Below are 23,635 nucleotides of genomic sequence, written 5' to 3' on the forward strand. Positions count from 1 at the left end.
GTAGTCCAGCACCTTGTATAGAATACACATTTAAAATCATCGCATGGGTTCAGGTTATTACTCAGCCTAGATAGGATGAAACGTCAAGTTATGGAAGTTACTTTCTGACAGATAATTAGATTCAAGGAAGGAATTTTCTTAGATCAGGATTACTGATTTCATAAGGAATAGTGATTATAGCATAATTGATGTAGGCAGGAATTCTTGACAATTCTTGAAGAAGTACTAGAAAACCCTTCTGTATCAAGATCTTATTTTTCCCCTGGTAAAGATATTTTCTTGTAGACACATCTTGAAAATTTTGGGATTGAAAGTCTTAATCCAAAAATACACTTTTCCCACAAACACATCTTTGTGTTTTAATTTTTATATATATATATATATATATATATATATATATATATAAAACAATTAAGCATGCTGATGTCATACTGCATAGTAAGTGCCTCATTATGAAATGAGCCTGCGTCTATCAGTCTACCATTGTTTCCACTGTTCTCTGCATTGGAATACAAAATCTGTCAAATTTTTAAGGAGTCACAGTTTTGTTAAGATGTTTTTATGCAAGTCCTCTGCATTGTACATAATATGCTGTTTCATCTTTTTGTGACGTAATACTGAGGATGTGGAAGTCATGTGCACTTTCCATTCTTTTTTGGGTCATCAGGGTGCCACTATTAAGTAGGTGGGAGATCAAATGAAAACCCAGAAAAATACCCTGTACACTCTGTATCTTTTTCTCTCTCTTTTTTTTTTTTTTTTTTTTTTTTTAATAAGAAACAATATTATCAACAAAGTGTTCTGCTTTGCAAACAAAGCTATCCACAACAACATTTATGCAATGACATGTGAGATTAAGGCACTGACTCTGTGGTACAGTGGAGCAGCTAGATCTGCAATAGAGGCTACTGCTGGGCAGTACGTTTTAGTATCAGTGCAGTGGGGGACTAAGACGGGGATGTAAGGCCAATGTGGGCCCAGAAGAGAAGAGAGTTGAGGAAAAGTGAAAAAGCTGTCCATAATGAATGTTAGGAAAGGAAATTAAATAATTCATTTATTTATTTAATTAAAGGAAGGCAGTGAGAATATTGGCTAAGACTTTGTCCTTTTGCTTGATTACTTTAGCTCTTTTGATGTTTGCCAAATAAGATATTAAAAAGCAGGGAAATTCTTTAACAATACAGATGTTTGAATTTCTTTCTCAAAGTTTAAAATTTATTGTTGGAACCTTCTTGATCTTGAATTCTCTCTAGTCTCTTATGAGATTTTCAGCTTTTCTTGGTTTGAGATATGCTGACAATGCCATAAAGTGGTCTTTCACTGTATTTTGGCATCCTACTCATTGTTCTTTTTCTGCCCAAGTTCTGTTTTTTAAATCTAGGCTTATTTATTACTCCTTTGAGAACAGGAACTGTCTGATATGCTAACAACAAGTGACAGCTTTCCTGTCACTAAGGACAGGAGAACAGGCAGTGAATATTGCTGAAGTCTGAGGTAAGTTTAGAATAACAATAACTTGTACATACGCTAAATTTGATATACTGTAGTGTGACTACATTCTCTGACGCAGGCTGTGCAACGAATTCCTGTCTCCACCCCTATCCACTAACAGGAAGGCATAGTGTAATGTTATAGAGCATGTGGCAATACTACATTTCTTCTGAAGCTTGACCCTTAGACAGGAGGGTATCTTTTCTGTTGTCACTGATGAAACAACTATACTGTGAATCTCCTTATAATGCCAGAATGAATGGATATAAACAAAAAATTAAAAAATAATAATTATATATATTTTTAAATAAGGTGGACATGAAAACAGTGGGAGATAGTAGGGGCATCTCTCCATTTCCTCCCCAAATCTGCATTTTGAAGAGAAGAATAAAGGGAGGAAAAGGTTTGAGGTCAATAACATGAGAGACTCAATGTAAGAGGGAGAGACAAAGTATAGAAAAACATTCATTGTCCTTGAAGGAAAGCAAAAAAAAAAAAAAAAAAAACAAGGAGGAAGAAGAAATTCATTCAGATATGGTTGCCACTTCCCTGACAATTAGTCCAGGAAGGGCTAATGATTGTAGTGACTATACCTGGCATTTACTCTATAGGAGAAAGGAATTCTTTGGAGTTTGAAATTGCAAGATTTATAGTGCACTCATTTAACAACTAATATGGAAATTAAATTAAGACAATGTGGGCAAAATACTGAGCAAAACTGTTTTCTGATTCCAGTATGTCATGTAAAGTCCTGTATAACTCAAAGATGGCATCTTCTGGATGAGACTTTCTGAAATTGAATTGGGGGGAAAAGAGGAGGAAAAAAAAATAAAAAGGAAAATATCTGGAAAAGATGAGTTTTATATTGGGAAGAGATACTGGCAGACTCCCCAGGATGTTTCTGCCTTCATCTTCTACAACCGTTTATTCATTAACAGGTTCCTGTATGCCCTTTGAGGATGTCCAGTCCATTTGAAGAATAGTCAGTTTTCTTCTACAACTACAATGGGGGCTTTTAGTTCTACAACTATAGGATTGTTTTAGCTCATAGTAACTAGGGGTGATTTCAGGGGGCTATTGTATCCAGTATATGTTGTTACCTCTTCTCAGAGCAGGAGAATCTGATGAGGTAAATAATAAGCAGTTTCCTGCTGTAATATTGCCAATTCTATGTTGTAGATTTTTGAAGCAGCAAAATATTTCTTATGCTTTCATATGACATTAAGATAGATAGGTAAATGCTTCTGTTAGATGGTAATTACAGGAAATTGATAATTTTACTCATTTTGTCTGTGAGGATGAAGAAAGTAGCTTGTATTTTAGAACTTTCCCTCTCTGCCATTTCCTTCTGGCACAGACACAATGTTTTGCTGGAATGAAACGCCAGTTTGGGAAAAATAGTTCAATACATTTTATGTTAGTGCTCAATAAAAGGGTGTACAAAGGAAATGCATATTTGGTGAGATTTATGAGAGTTCTAGAGGGTTATTCACATTCACACTGATGCTGAGTGCCTTCAGAATTGTATGCTTCCCCTTCCTGAAAGCTAAGACTACTACACACGTTGCCAGCTCTCAGGCAGATAGTAGCACCACATTTAGGAAAAACTCTGATAAAAAATTAAATTACACAGTGAATTTGAATGGGGGAAAAAAAAAGAAAAAAATAAAAAAGGCATTTATACTCCCTGGACTCAGGGAAGTCTAAATGAACTCAAAGGCTAGATCCATACTATTAAATTAAGAGATGCCATAACTTGTGCACAGGCTCAGGAAGTGGATAGTTAAATGGCTAAATTATCAGAATTGTCCCTGGTCCAGTTATAGCTCAGCCAACAGTAATTCAAGTGCTTTCAAGAAACACTTTGAGAGTGAGCATGGACAAGTGACCATTCACAACAGGACTTTAAGTGAGTCTACCCCATTTTGAGAATGAAGAGACAAATACAGCCAGAGTACTCTTCAAATACATCCTGGTACTCTTCAGTTTATTAGTATAGCTGAAACTAAATGTCTCTCAATTTGTTATAATTACTTTTTAAGTTTCCTCCTGCCAACAGAACAAGATGAGCTGTATTTGATGTTCCATTCATAGATTTTTAGCCCTAAAAATTAATAAATCATAAATTGGAGATCTTTCACCATAAGTTTGCAAACTTACAAAGAAGAAATAGGAGTTGAATACCTGGAAAAATAGAGGTAGTAGACCATTGGCATTTATGTAAAGAAAATCTATATGCCATTTATTTTATGTTGTATGTCTGTTTGGCTGAACAGAAATGAAAGAGCATATGACATAAAGCCCAAACTCTTTAAAAAAATACTCCCAACGTTTTTTTCTAACTCCCAGTGAAAGGTCAGGCTGTTAGCAGAGCTTGTTTTGCATGATGACAGAGTTCTCTCTATACATATACATCTTAGGTATCTGTCCTGAGCAGATGTTACTAAAATGTGTTTATATGACATGGTCATTTTATACTCTGGAAAATATGAAAATTAAACAAAAAAATAAAATTATGTCCTACTGTCCATTCCAGGAATTACAGATAAACACACTAACTCACCTTTAGAGAATACATTACAACCTGTTTGCTCTGAAAATTCCTTTTGGCTCAAGTGAAAGTACACAGTGCAAACAAAGTTATGAAATGTGTACACAAGGTGTGAGAGTAGATGGTTCTACTTGTGTATAACTTTATGGGTCTGATCCTTCAGGGTAGTCAATGCAATTTGACCTTTACACTCATCATCTCATCGATTTGAATGAGATTACAAATGAATATTAGAATCAAATCAAACCACTTTATTTTCCCCATTAGTATCAATAAATGACAGCCAAGGTTTTATTATTATTATTAAATAGAAAGCACAGAATGGTAAAATCTAAACAAGATGAACACGTCTTAAGAGTTGAACATTTAAGATCTAAAATATTTGACAATGTGACCACTATTTTAAATTTCATTTCTATTTTAAAAGCTGATAAATATTTTGATAGTTTAAAGGATTTTAACAATGTCACTGTTGATTCAGTTAAAGGAGCAGAAGATAGCATATTTTATTAAGATATAACAAAGATATGGCAAGGAACTACTATAGGTAATTAAAAAGAAAAACCGTTCCAGAAGAAATACAGAGTAAGTTAGCATAGTACTCTTCAAAAATATTTCTATAGCTTACTAATAAAAATATTATAAACAGAGACAGAAAGCATAAAATAAGATGAAAAATATAATATTTTAACTTCAAATAAATTACTTTAAATCTCAAGAATAGCAAGTAGAAAATTTTAGGCCTTAACATTGTCTTAAATATGGGTGATTGGAGATGGAGGGCATGGGGAAGCGCTGCATGAAAACTGTTTACACAGAAAAATACCCCAGGGTTACTCAGCATTATTCTTAATTAGAGAGTAATTTTGAAAGTAACTTTTAAAAACAAGCCAGTGCTGTTTTTAACCCACCACAAACTGGATTAAGTCACTATCCTGTTACATGCAGTGTACGCAGCAGCATGACCACAGCCAGTCTAAACTGGATCAGGAAGAGTAATCCAGAAATGCAAAGTTCCCAAAGATCATTTCCTGTTTTCTGAATCTTGAAGGCATATTTTTTCAAACTGCTGCTCTCACAAAGATTTTCCAAAGTGTATCAATTAAAAATTAAAATGCACTAAAATAATTTAAAAAAAAAAAAAAAAAGAGGATATCTGGTGTGTTTATGTCAAATCAAATTCTTCAAGTGATTTGTAATGAAGGCAAGAGTAGCACAGAAGGAAAATAAAGGAAATACTATGTGCATTATCCTGACTGTTAAAAAAGTATTATTCCTTCAAATTCTTATACAATTTGTTCTATGAACAGTAGAATCAATGAAACTAACTTCCTGTGGATATGGGTTTTTTTTTATGGATTTTCACTTGGATTTTCTGCTCCTTATTACAGGGTGAGCTCAAACTGTTGATCTTTAAGTGGTGACGCTAACAACAATTTAGGCATGTTTTGATAAAACCCCTCTACCCTGGAGTCATTCTGACTGAAATAAGCCAGTGTTTCCAAAAGCTATTGGGAGTGAATAGAGAAGGAACAATAAAGGCACACATTAGGGAACAGCAAGTGTTATCAGTCTTCTTTCTTTGGGATTGCATTTATCAATGAGAAATTAGTATTTTAAAAGTCATTATTTAAATCACAGTTAAATACCTATTAATGCTTTCGTAATATGGTTCAAATTGCAATTGAATCTAAATTCTGAGTACTTTTAGGATCTGCTTGCCATCTTCTGAAGCGACTGAAATATGGAACTTCTTAGAAAGACCTTTCACAATGAGAGACTGTATCTTAGCATTACCACAGGGAACTGGAAGCACCAGAAATCCCATGGTCAGATATGTTCCCTTTTGGTAAATTAATCATGACTTCTGGAGAAGAAGGCATAGAAAAACAGATAAATGTTTTCAGTTTATTCTTAATTACTTTTTCAGTCTTTTGAAATTTCTTTTCCTCTGTATTTGAACCACCAATTGTTATACAAAATAGTTCCAAATAATAAATTCATAAAGCCTGAAGCTTTTTCAAGAGAACAAAAAAGCTGCAGATTGTGGCCTCTGGTAGAGTAAATTTCAGGGTTAATTTATAACTAAAGCAAATGTATCTATAAAAACAAGAAAAGTTCCATAATAAATATGTTAACAAACGACAAGAAAAAAGAGGCTTGATAAAAGATAACTGAACTTGTTTGGCACCAGTGATTTTATGACTGAGGAATTCAATTATAGGTGTGTTGGGAGTACCAAATCACAATTCTTTAAATTACTAATGGGAAACAAAGCTCTTTATCATGCTCTGAATATGTTCACATGAAATGTTCAGTCCTGCCCTCTGTAAATAAACTTCTGGTGCCTACGCTAGGCATCTGCATTGAGACTCTGTGTCACCAGAATAGAAAAAGATAGGCGATTTCTGTTGAATCACTTTTCAAAGGTGCCTGCTGATACACTCTTCTATTAGAAGTTAGGTTAGCCAACAGATTTCATCCTGTAAATTTGCACTTCTCGGCTTGTATTTTTTCTGTTATTATTTGCATTTTTCTAAAAACTCTGTGGATTTGTTTGCAGAAAAGTTTTATCAGCGTACTCTACAGCTCTATGCAGTAAATCTCATCAGTTTGGATTTGTTTACTGTCTTTGTCAGATACATACGCTTCATGGAGGTCTTTAACCAGTAATGTAGATAATGACTTTGTACTTACACAAGAGAGGCAGATTAGCCTTGCATCAATTGCAAATTAACTCCCACAGTCTGCATATAATCTAAAATGTTTTTAAGACTGTCTGCTACTTGCTTGTTAGAGTAGTAAACCAATACCTCTTGTCCGTCATTGAAAGAGGAAGGGCTGCTTCTTGAAATGCAAATTTAACTAATGGGGACATTGCCTTGTTAACTAACTGCTGTTGCAGGAACACTTAAAGGACTGCACTTTGATCGTATGCTGAAATTACAGCAGACAATGTGCATCACTGCTATGAGTTGCAGACAGTATTTCAAGTTTTGTCTAAATTCATTTTCTCTAAGAAGAACTTCCTTACAGATTAAAACAGTTAGGACTAATCTGAATCTTTATGGGTTTTGGTGGCCTTATCATTGCTATCACATTCAAATATGATCACGATGAATTTATATTAGACTACATTACATTATGTTATAATATGGCATTATTATAAGAACATCATATGCACAATGCTTATCCAAGTACTAGGTCAGCAGACTTATATGAAAAGCTAAAGGATAAAAATAATAAAGAATAATAAATAAACTTTATTTCCTCACAGTTTCATTTTGTATTAATATACCTGTAGTTGACCAAACATATTTGCATTAGAAAAGGCTTAATGTGTAAAAATTTTACCCTGAATATCAAAAGAGCGAAATATTCTTTTTAGCCATGTCTTTGCCTATTTTACTCTTAGTGAGCAAATTCTCCTCTTCTGGATAAAAGCTTTTTGAAAGCTGTTATTTTTTGCAGTCTTGGCCAGTAGAAAATGTTCAAGTATAGGAAGCGTCATTCAATTTATAATTATTTACCTAATTATCTCTGTGGGCTTCATCAACACAGTGTGATATAGGCTAAGAAATGTCAAATGTATGTCTTATATACAGTAAACATTTTTAATAATTTAAACAGTGCTTGTTATTGGTAGTTGGTAATCTGCTTCTATCACAGACTGAAGGAGAGAGCCAGAGCTCATCTACAGAACAACTCAGAGTAAGAGACTATTTTAGCTGTTTTGAGGCAGCCTCTAGAGGAACATCACTTACTGACTACCAAGGAAATCCAGAGGTGTTATTCTTGTTAGCCATTCTGCATTTGTGCCACAAAGGAAGCTGTTGAGAAACAATTTTCCAGCCTCCTGCTTTCTGGTCAGCTTCATGAGGATCCCAGCAAAAAATTATGCCAATATAATAAGCACGGAAATGCTGAAGTGTATGAATTTGTGAGACAAGACCAGAATCACCAAGAAAAAAGAGTGCTGTAGAGATAGTGATTGCTCACCCAAAGGAACTTGACTGTGTTCCAGAAACAAACCACTATCTCACAGCCAGTGCTACCCTGATCCTCTGAATACAGGGAGACGGTAAGACTTAAAAATTCCTCAAAGTTTCATCTCAAATGACATTGCAGGAAAAAAAAAAAAAAAAAATGGGTGAAAGATTCAGGGAAATACCTTTGTTATGTTCCTTTTTTTTTTTTTTTTTTTTTTTTTTTAGTTAATGTACCGCATGACTTTCCTCTCAACCTCTAGGAATGCATTGGATGTTTGTCAAGACCACAAAGTTGTCCGTACTGTAGAAATGTATGAAAGTCCTCTCTATACAGAGTTGCCATTGCTCTTTTCCTTATCTGTGAAGGAAACACAGCAACTCCCACTGGGGAAATTTCATGTTAACTTGATCTTAAAATAAAAAATCAAGGGAAAGGTCATATCCTAATAAGCTGTGCAAATCTAAATTCCCAGGGAGCTTCAAAATGACATTGTATGACTAGAGCATTAACAATTTTCCAACAATGTATTTTTGAACTGCTTCCAACAGAGTGTTTTTAACATCCGAGAACAAATAGTAAAATAAGATACAACTAGCAAGATAAAAATACAATTGAACTCTGAGATTCATAGTACATTGCCATTGATAACCTGGGGGCTTTTCTTGTGACAAACACAATTTAATTAATCAGCTTTTTCTGCTTTCACTGAGATGTAAATCTTGTAAGGAAGTTATTTATTGATTAATATACATATTGCTCTGATCTCAGTATCAATAGATCCTACTATCATTTGAGAGGCTACCTATGCATACTATGTTATGTATATTGGCAAAGGAGATTTGAATAATGTTATGCTTAGATATTGACCAAGAGATGCAATATTCCTATTCAATAACACTTCCCCCACCACCCCATAAGCCCACATTAAGAAGGGACATTCAGTAACTTGATGGGACTTTTGCAGTATTTCACCTCAAATCATTGGACTGAACATGTTCTGTAGCATTGCACAAAGTATTCCATAGTTCCAAATAGTGAACTGAGTCCAATACCAGTTTACATTTGAAAATGACTGCTCTAGAGTTTAGAAATTTTTGAAATGTGGGGGAAAACACAATGTAAAACTAATACATTTAGATAGAATGCCATGTATGTTTTACTAGCACATCCTTTACGTAGGAAAGGTACGTGTAAGTAAAGCTATAAAGAGAACAGTGTCTTTTTGTAACCCAATGAAAAACAGTTTCTACTTTTCAAAGTTTGGTGTTTAGCTTATTTTGTGATGATTCACTTCACAGTAGAAAGTGAAGCTGAAGATCAACATCAAATTTAAATTCCCAAACTCTCCCAGCCTAGGTGGGTGTAATGGAGTTAGATTACAGTTGTCCTTGTTTTCGTCCTTGTCATATCCCTCTAAACCAAGTATATCACTGTTGGCAAAGAGGCACTTAAGCAGCTGCAAAGTAATCTCTTCCTCCTATACTCCTGCAGAGTATAGGAATAAGTTTTAAACACACACACACACACCTTGTTACACAGAGGATGGGAAGTATAGGGTGTGGAAAGTAGTCTGCTATTGAAGACCCCTTCTAATCTTTTGTATTAGAGATAGATCAGGAAGTTTCACTGGGAGTTGTACATATACTGTGAATGCAAGAAGCATCTTATCCTGCCATTCAGCTCTACATTACAGTACACTGCAGTGGATGTAATCTAGATGTCCCTTGAGAATTTGTTTCTTTTTGTTATAATCTCAATTATATTTTAATATGATTCCTTTAAAGTACAACCAAGTCTTTGAAGAGGTCAGTCATCTGTGTTGTGGTCATGCTTCAAATTCAGCCTATAGCAATTTAAAAATTACTCATTTTTGTTTAGCAATAAAAAATAAAATAGATCTATTTCAGAACAGTAGAAAGTAACAGTAGCTAATCCTCAGTATATATTAAGGCCAGGTTGGATGGGACTGCGAGCAACCTGGTTGTGGGAGGTGTCCCTGCCCCTGGCAGGGAGTCGGGACCTCTATAAGGTCCCAACCCAAACAATTCTATGATTCTGTGATATTCCAGATCAACATCATTTTTTGTTGTTATATGCTCAAGGGATTACAAAAAGTCACAGTTATAACTTTTAGATCCTCACATGAAACTTGCTTGCCTAGGAATGAATCTACTGTACAGAATAATGGAGTATGACAATATAATTGATTGCAAGGTTAATTGCTGTTACTCTGCCCAAATTAAAGATGAATAGTGGATTTAAAATTATAACAGTCAAGTTATCAAGTATTCCTTAGTATATGGGCAATATTACAGTGTATAATTTGTGCTTTGTTTGTGAAAATGGCATGCATATTTAAATAAATGTATTTGCATCTAATTATTCAAAATTACACCTTCCAGAAAGCTTAATTAATTTGATTTTTCTTCAGTATGCTAACTTACCCCATCTCAATAAACATTCTCGAAAAATATGCAAGTTCATTACAAGTAATTAAATAAACATTTTTGTCCTGAGTTGGGGTGTACACACTGGATTTACCTATTTATCATAACATGAAACTGGAACATTTGTTAGCCATCCTCTTAGGTTACTTGCAGAGGAATTCTTCTAGTATATTAAATATAGAAAAACCAAGATGATGACAAAAACACGTGACAGAGAAGGGAACTGAAATTTTCTCAATCTCTTTCTTCCCCTCTTTTTTTAATGCTGTTAAAATTTAACATAGCCACTCTGCTTGTACCACTATTGTTAATGTTGCATAACCCTATAATTATTGATCCTACTGCCACCAAGTTAGAACTTGATTATATGCTTTTCTCCTCAGTTGAAACTGGGAAATGCTTTAAAAGATAGAATTGGAATGGCAGTTCATGTTTATAAAAAGAACAAGCAAGCTTATATGAACTGGGATATCTACAGGCAATTCTCAGGCTCAGGCTCATACAGAGCTTCATGGAATCTGAAATCCACATGAACACAGGCCACTGGGGCATGCTGTGATATTGTAGCTTGGAGCCAATAGACACTTGGTGATCTCAACAATATTTATGTGCAAAATACGAAGTGCAATTAATGTCTTTATAATTCACGTGAGCATTGGTAGATTCTTTACAGCCAAAAACAAACAACCAAATAAATAAATAAATAAACCAAACAAAGAAAGAAAAACCATTGTTCTGAAAGTAAGTTAATACATTTTTCTTAAAAATAGACTGGTTTTAGCTGTGGATACTCAACATTCTGTTTGTTGTCCTAAAATGATATCATGTTAACTCTTAAAAGTTCTTTGTCAAAAATAGGACCACTAGTTTCCATCTTCCTTTCAGAATGAATTACACAGTCATACAGTCACTATGCACATCAAAGCTCTGCTAACTTTGTGTGTCAAAGCGTGACAAGAATGAGACTTGCTGTGTAGGCTCTGGTTTAGCGATCACCAATAGCAGTAACTGAAGAATGACATCAAATGTAATTTTTAAAACGATATCTTCTCGTTGAGGCAAAGACCAGTAGCAGTTTGCACAATGGAACTGCAAAGTGACTGCTGTTTATTGCGGGGCATATATGTTTGTTTAAACAGTAACGTTGATATACCCTGCTTTCTGGTTGGGTGATGTGTCCAGGAAGCGCAGGAGTGGCATACAGTTCATGTGAAGGAAGAAGTGAATTGCGTGAAATAATCGTGCAGACCTTAGGTAAAAAAGTTTGTTCCTTCACTGCAAAAGCAAAGCAATTTCAATACTTCAAAATAGAAAGGTTGACAGAAGTAGTTCCAAGTCATACAAAACACATTCTTAGGACATTAATGACATAAAGGAAGAATAACCCAACAGCAAATAACATTGAAGATTTTTTTTCAGTTTTCATGCACGCTGGAAAATATGAACTTTGCAAGAGCTCTTGTTAGAGAACACAGGTAGTTTATGCATCAGTAACAAACTCAGGATTCTGCAGTTTTGCATCATAATCCAGGTTACATTTAAGTTCTTTTTGTAGTGTATTAATGGTTCGAAATGAAAGAAAAGCTGAAATCACGTGTTTTTCTCCTATATTTTGTCTACTTCTTATTAAAGAGTTTCAGGAAGAGCATTCGTCTCTTTGTTCAGGTTCAAACAGAACTTACCCAATCAGTTTTTAATATGTGACTTCCGTATCCTTAAGAGAAAGGTATCTTGTGTGTGGTGTTTTTTTTTTGTTTTGTTTTTATTTTGTTTTCTCCCTTGAAAAGTGCATTTGGAATGGAGTTAAATATCTCTGTCACATTCTATGCCACTCTCAGACTTACATCAGATTCTCAGAAAAACTTGTGATGAGGGAGCCATTTCTCAGAAAATTAAGGATCAGTGACAGAAGGCTTAAATAACCATGGATAACGGCTGAGCATGTACCCTGGTGATCCATTATCTGAATGCATGTATCGTGATATTTTCTTTTTGAGTGGTACAGGGAGTAGTATTTATTAGTACGAGATGGTAGTAGCAGAAATGATATAATTGAAAAGTATTTGATTTTTCCAATGGATAGGCTGACCTCAAGGACTTAGAGCTTGTTAGGAAAATTGTTACCCTATCAACTTAGATTTTAATCTAGTCTGTCCATTTCAGATCTCAAGATAATACAAGTCTGTTCTAGGGCTTCTGGGTAGTATCTGTTCCCCCACACTGATTCTGGGCTCTCGTGGTTTTCTTTCTCTGTTCTGGAGTTACTTTTGTTCTGAGTTCCAGGCCCCAAGAGCTCTTTCTGAAGTGTACCAAATGGAAAATTTCCAACCAAATTCCTGTAATTTCTGTAGAAAGTGAGGAATACAATGATATGAAAGGAAGTAAGTTGATGCTAATTTAATGCCAACTGAGTTTTCATAGTTGCTAGTTTGGTATTCTTTTTCTCCAATTACTATTATTTAGTAGTAGGTGGGCTTTAAAATTAATATTTAATATAATAGTCATTCTTCAGTGCTAAATTTAATTCAGAATGTTTCCACCTGTTTTTCTTATGGGATAAGATACAGGGTACAATGTGATAATACATTGTATTTTATAGGGACTATAAAATACAAGAAAGGGGAACATTGTTGTGATGCTCTTCTCACATAGCCCAATGGAAGATTCACAAGTGAAACTGTTAAAGGTAACTTAAATTTAGAGCATGGTTCATAATTAATTCACTGGCGTTCATTAAATATTTCTCACAATGTTGCACGGTGTTGCAATTTCAGTTACAAAAGCAAGTTTACCCTACTTATGACCCGATTCTACACACCTTGTGTAGACAGTCTGAAGTCACCTCAATAGTTTTAAAGCTATCCGGAAAAAAAAGATTATGTAGAAAGATGGAGTACATAAGAAGCAAAGAACATTGATCTACATGTGCGATAAGCATCATACAGTATTGAGAACAGTAATTACTGAATCGCATGTAAAAACATGTCTTAGTTGGGGATATTTTGGAGGGTCAAAAGTACAGTAGTCAGATGACAAGGAATTGCTCTATTGCTGAAAAGTGGCAGAGCAGGTTATATGCTTCTTAGTTTGTGCAGTTGAGAAGGTTAATTTTTCTGCTAATTTAAAAGATCAAAGAGATACATTTGTGCAACAGATGATAGGTGTACAAAAGTTCACATAGGTCTGTTACTGAATTATGTTAGTAGAGTACTTCTACTGAGGGCTGTTACAAAGCACGCTGATATACAAAACGAGGTACCCAGTTTTCTTTTGCCTGGTGTTTATCTTGTCAGAGTAGTAGCAATGATGGAGTTAAGAGCAGCATCCTTCAATGCTGCACTGGGCAATATATAACTCTGGAGTGCTGTGTGTATCACTAGTAGTACTCTTCCAAGGTTAGCAATGGCTGATAGAAGAGTTTCAGCAGCTAAGGAAAATACACTTTAATCCTAACAGAGTATAGATTACTGGACTCACAGAAAATTGAACTTATTTTTGTGGTAGACTGTTTTAGGGGCTATCTAGAAGAGAAAAATGCTACATGTTAAGTCATCTTTGCTACTATTTATGTACCTTCCCAAGTTTGCCGCATTGTTTGAACTAGCTCAACACCACAGAGTTTAGTGGCTGTATATGTACCTATACAGAGTATTATCTTACGTGGATATAGATAAGAAATAACTTATATATATGTATGTGTAAATATATATGTGCATGTATATATATGTATATATATAAAGTGCATATATAGGAAAGTGTGTTCCCAGTCATGCTGGGGTATTTGTTGTATATAATTCACAAATATCATTAAGCATGTTTACATTAGTGAATGAGTATTGAACATGGTGCTTTTTAACTTTTAGGATTTAGTGATTATCCAATAGGTTAGAATATTTAAAATCATAATAAATAAAAATATATATTTGTGTTTCATCAAAATACAAGCCCTACAAATAGTCTTACCGTATTAAAATACAGTTTGTGTTTTTAGTATTTCAGAAAATGACAGCTTTGTGAGGAAAGCAGCTCTTCTTGATATGAGAGAAGCATTTTTATGGATAATTTGCAACATATCTGACTGCCAGGAAAAATTTTAAAAGTGGGATTTAATTCAAGGAATGAGTTTCAACTCATGTTGCATTTGTTCCTCCTCCTTCTCTTCCTGTGGGAGTATTCAGTATTCTGCCATGGCAGGGAACAGAATTTAGGATATTAATGAGTATATTTTACCCTGTTAAAGTTGTATGCCTTATTATCTCATCTCTTGGAAACAGAGACGTCTTGTGAACGTTAAAAAGCATTGACTTGATGAAGTCTGAGAAAAGAAAATCCCAGGCTTCTTACCAACAGTCTTATGCATCCATAAAAAGATCTCAGTAAATTCTCTGCTACTATTCTGTGGGTTGAGAAATTTTTATTTGATCAATTAAGTATTTATGTTATAAAAATCATTCGGTATTAGTATAAAGTATTCTAAGATGTCTTAAAAATATATTAGCTAGATGTCGTGGACATAACATACAACAATTACTATTGAAGTTATTAACATTTCAAAAAGATATACAAACTGTGTATTCAGGTTTGAATCCCATAGTGGAGTACATCTATCAGTTAAGGTACCGGTCTAGCAAGAAATTTTACAATAATTATTGATCAAGCACCATTTTTAAAGAATAAAGTCCATGATACATGTATTAAAATACATTAAAAGTCAGTTATAATGATCTAATGGAAGCAACTAAATATTGGAGCAGAAGACTTTCTTGTAAATAGCTGCAGCGGTTACATTCCTCTTGTAAATTTTGCCATACTAAGGGCTTAAATATTTGCTAGTCTGGCAAAGGCGTATGAAGCCACAGAGGAATTTGCAAATTTTCATATAATGCATCACGTGTGAACACAGCATAAATTTACTAGATAGCATTTCTACTGTACTAAAGTATGTTGGGGCAATGCTGTCTCCTAATGCTGTCTCCTAACAGTCGGCAGCTGGCTAAGCTCTGAAACTGGTGTTTCATGGTAGCTGTGAGAATTTTATTGACTCTGGGCACAGTGCTGTCACTGCAATTAGTGATAAATTTTACATAGAAAATACAGTATTTTGCAAGAATCTAATTCCTTATGGATCAGTATTGCAACATATATTGATATATTTGTTTATATGCATATGTATGGTACATAATTTAATAATACACCCTAACTAAAGAAATCCACCCCTAGTCAGGAACTGAGTTTTTAAAAGTACCTAACTTTAAACAGGTGTTTAAACCCCTGAAGACTGAATTTCTGTTGAAGCTATAAAAATTACTACGGCCCTCAAAACCAGCTTGATGGCATCTAAAAGCACAGTCACTAATCAGGCTGTGTATAAGTCTGTATATGATGCTTCTGAATCTGGAATTTTCTTTTAAAATAATTTTAATAGCATGCACTTATAAACTGGGCTGAAAACCTATGGAATGAAAAGATTTATTTTTTAAAACTCCTTGTTAATTTCTAATTTATCTTTTTCTTTTTCTTTTTTTTTTTCTTCTGTTAATAAAAATGTGTATTTCCAATCAACATATGAGAAATCAGGATAACACTTGTATCTATTTTGTGACAGAGCATTTGATTTTTTAATTAATTAATTAAAAGTTACATTATCTTATTGTGGATCATTGGGATAAAGAGAAAGATATGTGGAGTACGGTCTTCAGTCATCTTAGCACGAATTCTGTTTCAAAGATTTGGAAGCAGACTGTTCTCTCAGATTGCTTTGGTGGCAAAACAAGAACAACAACAAAACTAAAAAATTGGTGTAGGTTTAAGCTGCGCAAATATAAAGTGTTTGAATTATATGAATTTCCTGCAGTTAGTAAAACTTTTACTAGATCTCTGAGTAATATCAAGTCTGCCCAGTATAATAAATAAATGCCAGCTATAAAATGTGCAGTCTTTGAGCCAAGTACAGTTCTGACAATGTTAATGCTCTCATCAATTGATCTGTGTTGGCAATGTTCTAGTTGATAAAGCTTGCACTTTTTTGTATATTTTAAAATCAATGACTTACTTCAGTTTTATGAGGCCACTTACATGAGAAGAGAAGGCCTACTCCTTAGTAGCTTGGCACATTCAGTTAGTCAGCTTTGCCAAAGGGGGCAAAGGTCTCCCTTAAGCAGCCAGCTCTTTCTGATTACAAAATTGAATGTGATTCATTGCCAATCTATCAGTATCCTTTTTAAACTACAATGATTCATAGAGAGTAACGCCTACATTTTATGTCATGAGATAGTTTTACAATATTGCCAGTGCAAGTTAAAGGCATGTTGTTTGTTTCTGATTTCATCAAATCATTCAAAACCAAAATTACCCAGATTTGAGCCCTCCTAATGCAATTAGGCACGTTATAAATGCTGATACATGTTCTCTACCCTTTAGAATTCTGTACACATTTATTCTGATTTTTCTTTCAACAACCAGATGATATCTTATTTTTCACAATTTTTTGCTTCTGTTTCTTGTGTTGTTGTTCAACAGAATGAAATAACAATCATATTTTCGAGAAGGTGAGATATTTTTAAGACATTTTCAAACTAAAAGCATTGGAAGACAAGTTTTTAATTGAGACTAATATTAGTTCAATACATGGCACCTCGCAAAGCACAGGTTGCAGCTGCCTGTAACTAGAAGACTGTAGTTTTTCTGTTCAAGTATTTCTAAGAACAAATTGAGGGTCTGTTCTCACAAATGCTGAATCGGAGTTAACAGAGTAGAAATTATCTCTACAGCTCAGTGTTCTGCCAGACTTGTGACAGTAGCAGAACGCTTCCATTTCTATTCTAATCTTTTACCACTGGGAGCCCAGCACTGTGTCACTTCCAGAATTTTGTAGTTATGTTCTCTGTAATCTTGAAGTGCTCTTCCTCTTAAAGCTGAGCTATCTGTCTATACAGCTTTTCAGAGATATAAATCAGTATTTCTTATTCATTTACTTTCCCTTGTTCGATATTCTCAATTTCTATGTAAACTGCTAGTTTATTTTATATCCTGAAATAATTCAGTGTCACCAATATCTATCTGGTATAAAAAATAATAATAAAAAAAAGAAATGAAAAACCTCCATTAAATAATTAAAGTAATATTGTAGAATTTGTACTGTATCTGCGTAGCCTGTGGCATTTTTTGAGATTGTTTCTCATTTGCATTTGTATTTACAATAGTTTATGTTGCTTTGAGAATATAAAAGCAGCTATTTTGAGCAAGAACGCAGGCCATTTGTGATTTTATGTAAATGCTATAAACACAGAATAGAAAATATATTTAAATTAAACTTGTCTATTATTCCCTTAATGGGCTTTCCTTTCCTTTCCTTTCCTTTCCTTTCCTTTCCTTTCCTTTCCTTTCCTTTCCTTTCCTTTCCTTTCCTTTCCTTTCCTTTCCTTTCCTTTCCTTTCCTTTCCTTTCCTTTCCTTTCCTTTCCTTTCCTTTCCTTTCCTTTCCTTTCCTTTCCTTTCCTTTCCTTTCCTTTCCTTTCCTTTCCTTTCCTTTCCTTTCCTTTCCTTTCCTTTCCTTGTTGGTTGTTGTTTTTTTTTCTGTTCCTGTTAGCTACTCCCTGCTGAAATTGTAATAGATTTTATGGGCTGTGCTTTTAAGTGATCATAGTTTGTAGTTATCATTTGGCTACAGGAATAAAATGCATTTCCTACTGGTTTATGGGTTCAGACTTTTTTTACGTGTTGAGACTTCTTACGTGTTCAGACTTTCACCATTTCTTGAGTCTCTTCTGATGTTGTACTGTGCAGTCTTGGTGAGAGGTGGATGCATGGACCCCCCTCACCACTAACTTTCATCTGTCTTTTTGGAGGATCTCAGTGTCGCTGTTCTCTGCAGCCCTTGGACCATGCAGCATTTGGATTTTTGAGCCAGTTTGCTAAGTCATCCACATCCACAGTTTGCACTGGGGTGATGTGACAGAAACCTGTATCTGGTGGCAGTGTTTCAAGGCATTTCTGGGAGTATCTGTGTTTTTGTCACACCTTTAACATTCCCCTCAGCCCCAGCTCTTTGCTATCAGAGTTTTGGTCCTGTGCTTGTTCTGCAGGTTAGTACAGCAGACTGTAAAAGGAGACTTTCATAAGCTCATATCCTCCTGTTTAGTGATTAACCCTTGAAGTGTGCTTGTTGGCTGCGCTCTGCCTCACTGAGGTGATACATCCCTCCTCCTCAGCACAAGGGTGCAACAAAACCATTTTGTCTAGAACCTTTGGGCTTGCATTTACACAGAATGTTTCTCCTGTTCTTTCAAAAGTATGCTGTTTCTGCTGCATCCTTGTTGTATTGTCAATTATCTTTTCTAACAGGCGTGCATTTTTGAGCCATGTTTAGATGGCTTGAGGGCTGCATCTGAGGAAGAGAGAAGAAAATGTCTTGTGCTTGGAGTCAGGGCTGAATTAAAAGTAGTGCACCACATCATCTAAGAGCTTATTGCTTCACTAAGGCGCTTGTTATCATGGAGCTGTTTTTGACTCAACTTTTGCTAGAGGACACTAGATATTTTCTTTGTTCTTACAGATAAATGAAGAAGTGGGGATGAAGCATGCTTTTATTTTTGTTGTTGTAACTTCTAGCTTTAGTTTAGTTTTCTCTAATTGCAACAGATTCATATAAGCCTTGTTCTTTTGTTCTGCAGTGATCTTAGTTTCCATTCCTGTAAATAGTTTTGCTAAGTTCATGCTTAAAAGAAAAATTGGAGGTCAAGTGAGACAGCAGTATGAGCAGAAGTGGTGTCCAAGGTGCATGCAGAAGTGTTTTCATTACTGCTACAATACACAGTCCTATGGCAGGAATGCCAAGGATAATACTGAGTTTTCAAAGAAAACTGATTGAATTTACAATACAGGAATTTAACAACAATTATTCTGTCAGTTACTGAAGTAAGCCTGGCTCTATTTTCCTCGATCATAGCCATTTCTAACTTGCCATGTGCTTGGGTAAAGACTGCTTTGAACAACTATTTTAAGTTCTATAAATGTATTGCAGTTCAGTGCACACTTCTTAGCATAAATGAATCAGTTTCTGCCCTGAACTTTACCAATGTCCATGGATAAAAAGAAAAAATCCTATTTCTCTCCACTTCTTGGTAATGAGAACATAACATTACAAAACCCTATAGTGGAATTTTTAAAACAAGTCTTTATGGCTTTTTGCTGTTAGTTTTTCTCACCACAGTTTGAAGCCAATGAGTTTGGCAAAAAATCCTATGTGATTTTGTCCAACATTGAGTTGGGGGTATCAGCCAACAAGGCTCTTTATGTACTTTTTTGCTTGTTTATTTATTTAAGAGCATCACCGATTTTGTCAGTGGAGTTCTTGGAAAGAGCTTTTTTAGTTATGTTGTGCTCCCTCTGCTGACTCCGCAGCAACAGAGCACGAAGGAGTACGGGTCCTGCATGGTGGAACGGTGCGTTCGATGGGAGAACCTGCAGACCACACTGCAGTAGTTGTTTTAATGTATTAAACAGAATATGTCCAAGAGCTTTGAGTCGTTGTTTACAATACAGAAAAAATGTACATACTTTGGTTTAGCCAAAATCATTTGGATATATTTAGTGCCTTTGTTTTGTGCAAATTTTGCCTATTAAGTAAAGTCTATTATACTTACAGGTACTTTGCATGAAAAATATTTTCTTTACTCATGAAAACAATGTATCTCTCAAAGGCTCAGATTAAGCTTAAAACCTGATTGCACTCAGACATAATTAGGAATATTAAAAATGTGTAGAGCAATGCCATCCCTGCTGAAAGAGGCTGCAGTTTGATTCTTACACAGAATAAGAAGAAAAGCCAGTATCTTTATTTCACTGGACAAGTGGAGAACTGAGGCAAAGAGCATAAACAGGAGCGTGTTTGTTTTTTTGTTTTTTTTTTTGTTTGTTTGTTTGTTTGTTTTTCTTCCAGGACAAAGTAGCTGTAGTAAGACAACACAACTTTCCCTAAATAAGCAGAACAATGAATAAACCAAACAGCCAAACAGCTACCTTACTAGAATTGGTCACCATTTACACCTTCCAGAGACATGAGTTAATTACTGTTTGAACACGGTGTGTCACAAAATCAGACCATATGCTTCACATTCAGGACCTGAAAACAGCACCGATGAAAATGTTGGCTTAAGATACTTATGCATTGCCAAATACAATTTCTGTGTCAGAGGCAATGAAAAAACTGAGTTATTGAAAGGGGGGGGGTGCAATTACCTTATTGCAAGACTGTCCTTTCTCCTCTTAGAGACGTTTGTAGCATTTCCCTTATAAAAGATTAATGAAGATCTTTAACTCATTGGAAGCGGTACCATCATTTAGGGTAGATGCGTTTTGGCAAGGCACACAAGTGAAATGTTTCATTGTTAGATAGATAAATAAATTAAATATTTACGGGGATATGAAGCTTACTCTTCACTATCTCTACTTTTTTCTTAATATCTACGAATGGTTATGTGATCTTAGCCGACTTATATGTGATGTTTTTCAGAGATGATCTGAGGCTGTTTTAATTAAATTAATTAGCAAAATTCCCATTAAGTTTTGCAACACTTGTAGATGAGTTTACTTGACAAACTGTATGACACATTTATAGGTGAGATGAAATTTAAACTATTCCATGAAATATGTTTTAATTTTTAAAAACTACAATAATTTACATGACACTTATATATGTTCATATTTACACCTGCCCATATGCTATATCACTGCCTTGATTTACTTTTCAAAGCTGAGATGCTTTAGTTTTGTGTGTATGTGGTTTTTTTTTTCTTTTCTGATTTTCTGTTAACTTGCATTAGGCTAGGATGTTCAGGCTGCTTCACTAAATACCTCCAGGGTCATATTTTGGTAGTTTTGTCTGGAAAGAGCGTGCCTAGAATGCAGTGCAACAGGCCTTTCAGGTTAACTGAGCACAGGTAGTGTTTATGGCAAAGAGTAGCCTGTGATCCAGGATGTTTTTCATACCATGTTAATCTCTTATATGTTATGTTTTCCTAATACAAAAAATGTACTGAGAAGCTCCCTTACAAATTGGAAATCAATTCAACGTTCAATTTCTACTGAATGATCTGGTAGTTCTCACAGTCAGCACCAAAGTGTAAGCTGTCACTGTGGCTGACAGTTCTTACAAATATCAGATGAGTTCGTGTGCTGTGCCACCTTTTACTTCCTTGTAGACAATAGTTGGAAACTGGTTAAATGCATGTGAAGGGACTTATAGCAGCTAGTATCATCTCTCCATATGTAATGTTATCTCAGCAGCATTCTCTCTGGTGTTTTTCATGATGAAATGCTGAAGCATGTCCATTTGGTTTTGTATGAACGACATCTCTGCTACTCTTGCAGTCTTTTGTTGGTCGAGAATGATTTTTACGTATGAAAATCTTTTTAGCCTACTTAAATTATGTTGTTGGTTTTTTGTTTTGTTTTGTTTTGTTTTTTGTTTTTGTTTTCTGGATCTCACATGAGCATCTTTGAGTTTTATGAAGGAATCCTGTAGTGGCCAGTTGATTAGACTTGTGTTTTGGATGTTTGGGTTTGTGTTTTTTTTGAAAAAGCCATGAGAAGACTACAATTAAACACTGTTTTTGCAGAAGGAAGTGCTGGTATTCACCTTTTCATGAGGAGGAAAATAGACAAAGATACAGCATAAATCAAGTAAAGTTATATACAGTGCTTTCAGTAATGTACAAATAAAATTAGCACGTTTTTCTTTCTTCTAGTATTTATAATACAAATTTGACTAAATAGTAAAATTAATTTTGTTTCCACTGTAATAGCAAATTGTATTCAATTTAAGAGGATAATCATGATTCAACTGAGATCAGTCATATGTGAAATGTGAACAATTCTGAAATGTTTCTGAATAATAATGATTTGGGATCATCAATGCCTACCTGTTTTGTTGTATAAAGAAATGCTCTAATATTCTGATCCAGAAGTAGGCAAATAGAGATTTACAACATAACTGAAGTTAACTATTTTCAAGGGCAGAAAAGGAGTTAATACACATGCAAACTTCTTTGTGTTGACTAAATCCTACCTGTTTAAAGCATTTTGCTATGCTAGACCCTTATATATTTTAAAAGAAGACATCAGAGAGATATGCACACGTAGTTGTGGATATGTTTGTATGTTCGTATTTACAGTACAGTTGTTAGGTACCTGAGTGGACATTGTAAACAAAATTATAGCATAGATAACATAAGAGTTTTTGAAAACTTAAAGTATGTATTTTTTGTAGTGGAATTATTTAACAAAGCCTTTTTAGTTGCCTGAAGAACCGATATCACTGGTCAGGGGATGTTAACCTTGGTAAGGGGTGCAGTGTATGGGCTTTTTTTCAAGGTATTGTAAGTGTCTGCTGATTGAGGATTTTATTTCCTTAGAATGCAAATGTGAGTAACATAAAATGGGATTACTGCATGACTTGTAGCAGCTGTTAGGTCCCCCCCCAGTTCTTTTCCATGTCTCTGAGTATATAGAATCACAGAATCGTAGAATATTTTTAATATTGGGTGTTCTTTACTTCAGTATAATATTGTCATTTTTATTTCCTCTATTCCTAGCATACAATACAATGTGTGTGATGAGAACAGATGCACAGTTAAAAAATAATAATAATGAGTTAGGAAAAACAAAAATGCATGAAACAGTCCCTTGAATTAAGCGACTGTTAGAATAACAATTTTTTTTTTTTTAATGTGCTGCTTCTAAAACTTCATAAAAATCCAAAACATCACAGTTCAAGGCTAGAAATACTTTTACAGTGAAACTCCTCTGGCTTTATTGTTAGACTTTGCTGAAACAAGCTAGCTGTACCAACTGTGTAACCAGAAGATTGCTGCTGAAGAGTTACCATACCTTTGTAGCTTTTGCAGCAAGCCAGACCCCTGCACTTACATGCTTATTTGAGTCTTTCTAAGCTATAGGATATCTGTGCATAGTGAATTTCATACACACTGTGTGTTATAATGATTCAGAATTTTCTTATAATTAATTAATCATAAGTTAAACGTAGTCAAATTCTCCAACACATCATAATCATTCACTGTGTTATAAAGTGAAATATAGGCAAGCACCAACTTGCTCTAGAGCTTACAGTGGTTTGCAATTTTTTTTTTAATTGGTAA

The 23,635-nt window shown here is 34.6% G+C and overlaps 1 protein-coding gene across 3 annotated transcripts in view; it reads left to right on the forward strand.

Moving 5' to 3' along the window:
• The window catches only part of PPARG (peroxisome proliferator activated receptor gamma), a 61,315-nt gene that overhangs the window by 7,549 nt on the left and 30,131 nt on the right, over positions 1 to 23,635 (forward strand). The window contains exon 1 of one of the 3 annotated variants that reach the window (XM_084531377.1): positions 13,151 to 13,165. The exons of the other annotated variants lie outside the window; for them this stretch is intronic. The gene's annotated coding sequence lies outside the window, so the exon portion shown is untranslated. Of the gene's footprint in view, positions 1 to 13,150; positions 13,166 to 23,635 lie in introns of those variants that run through there. 3 annotated transcript variants of the gene reach the window in all.

This window comes from Aythya ferina (assembly GCF_964211825.1).
Source record: "Aythya ferina genome assembly, chromosome: 10".
Taxonomy (NCBI): domain Eukaryota; kingdom Metazoa; phylum Chordata; class Aves; order Anseriformes; family Anatidae; genus Aythya; species Aythya ferina.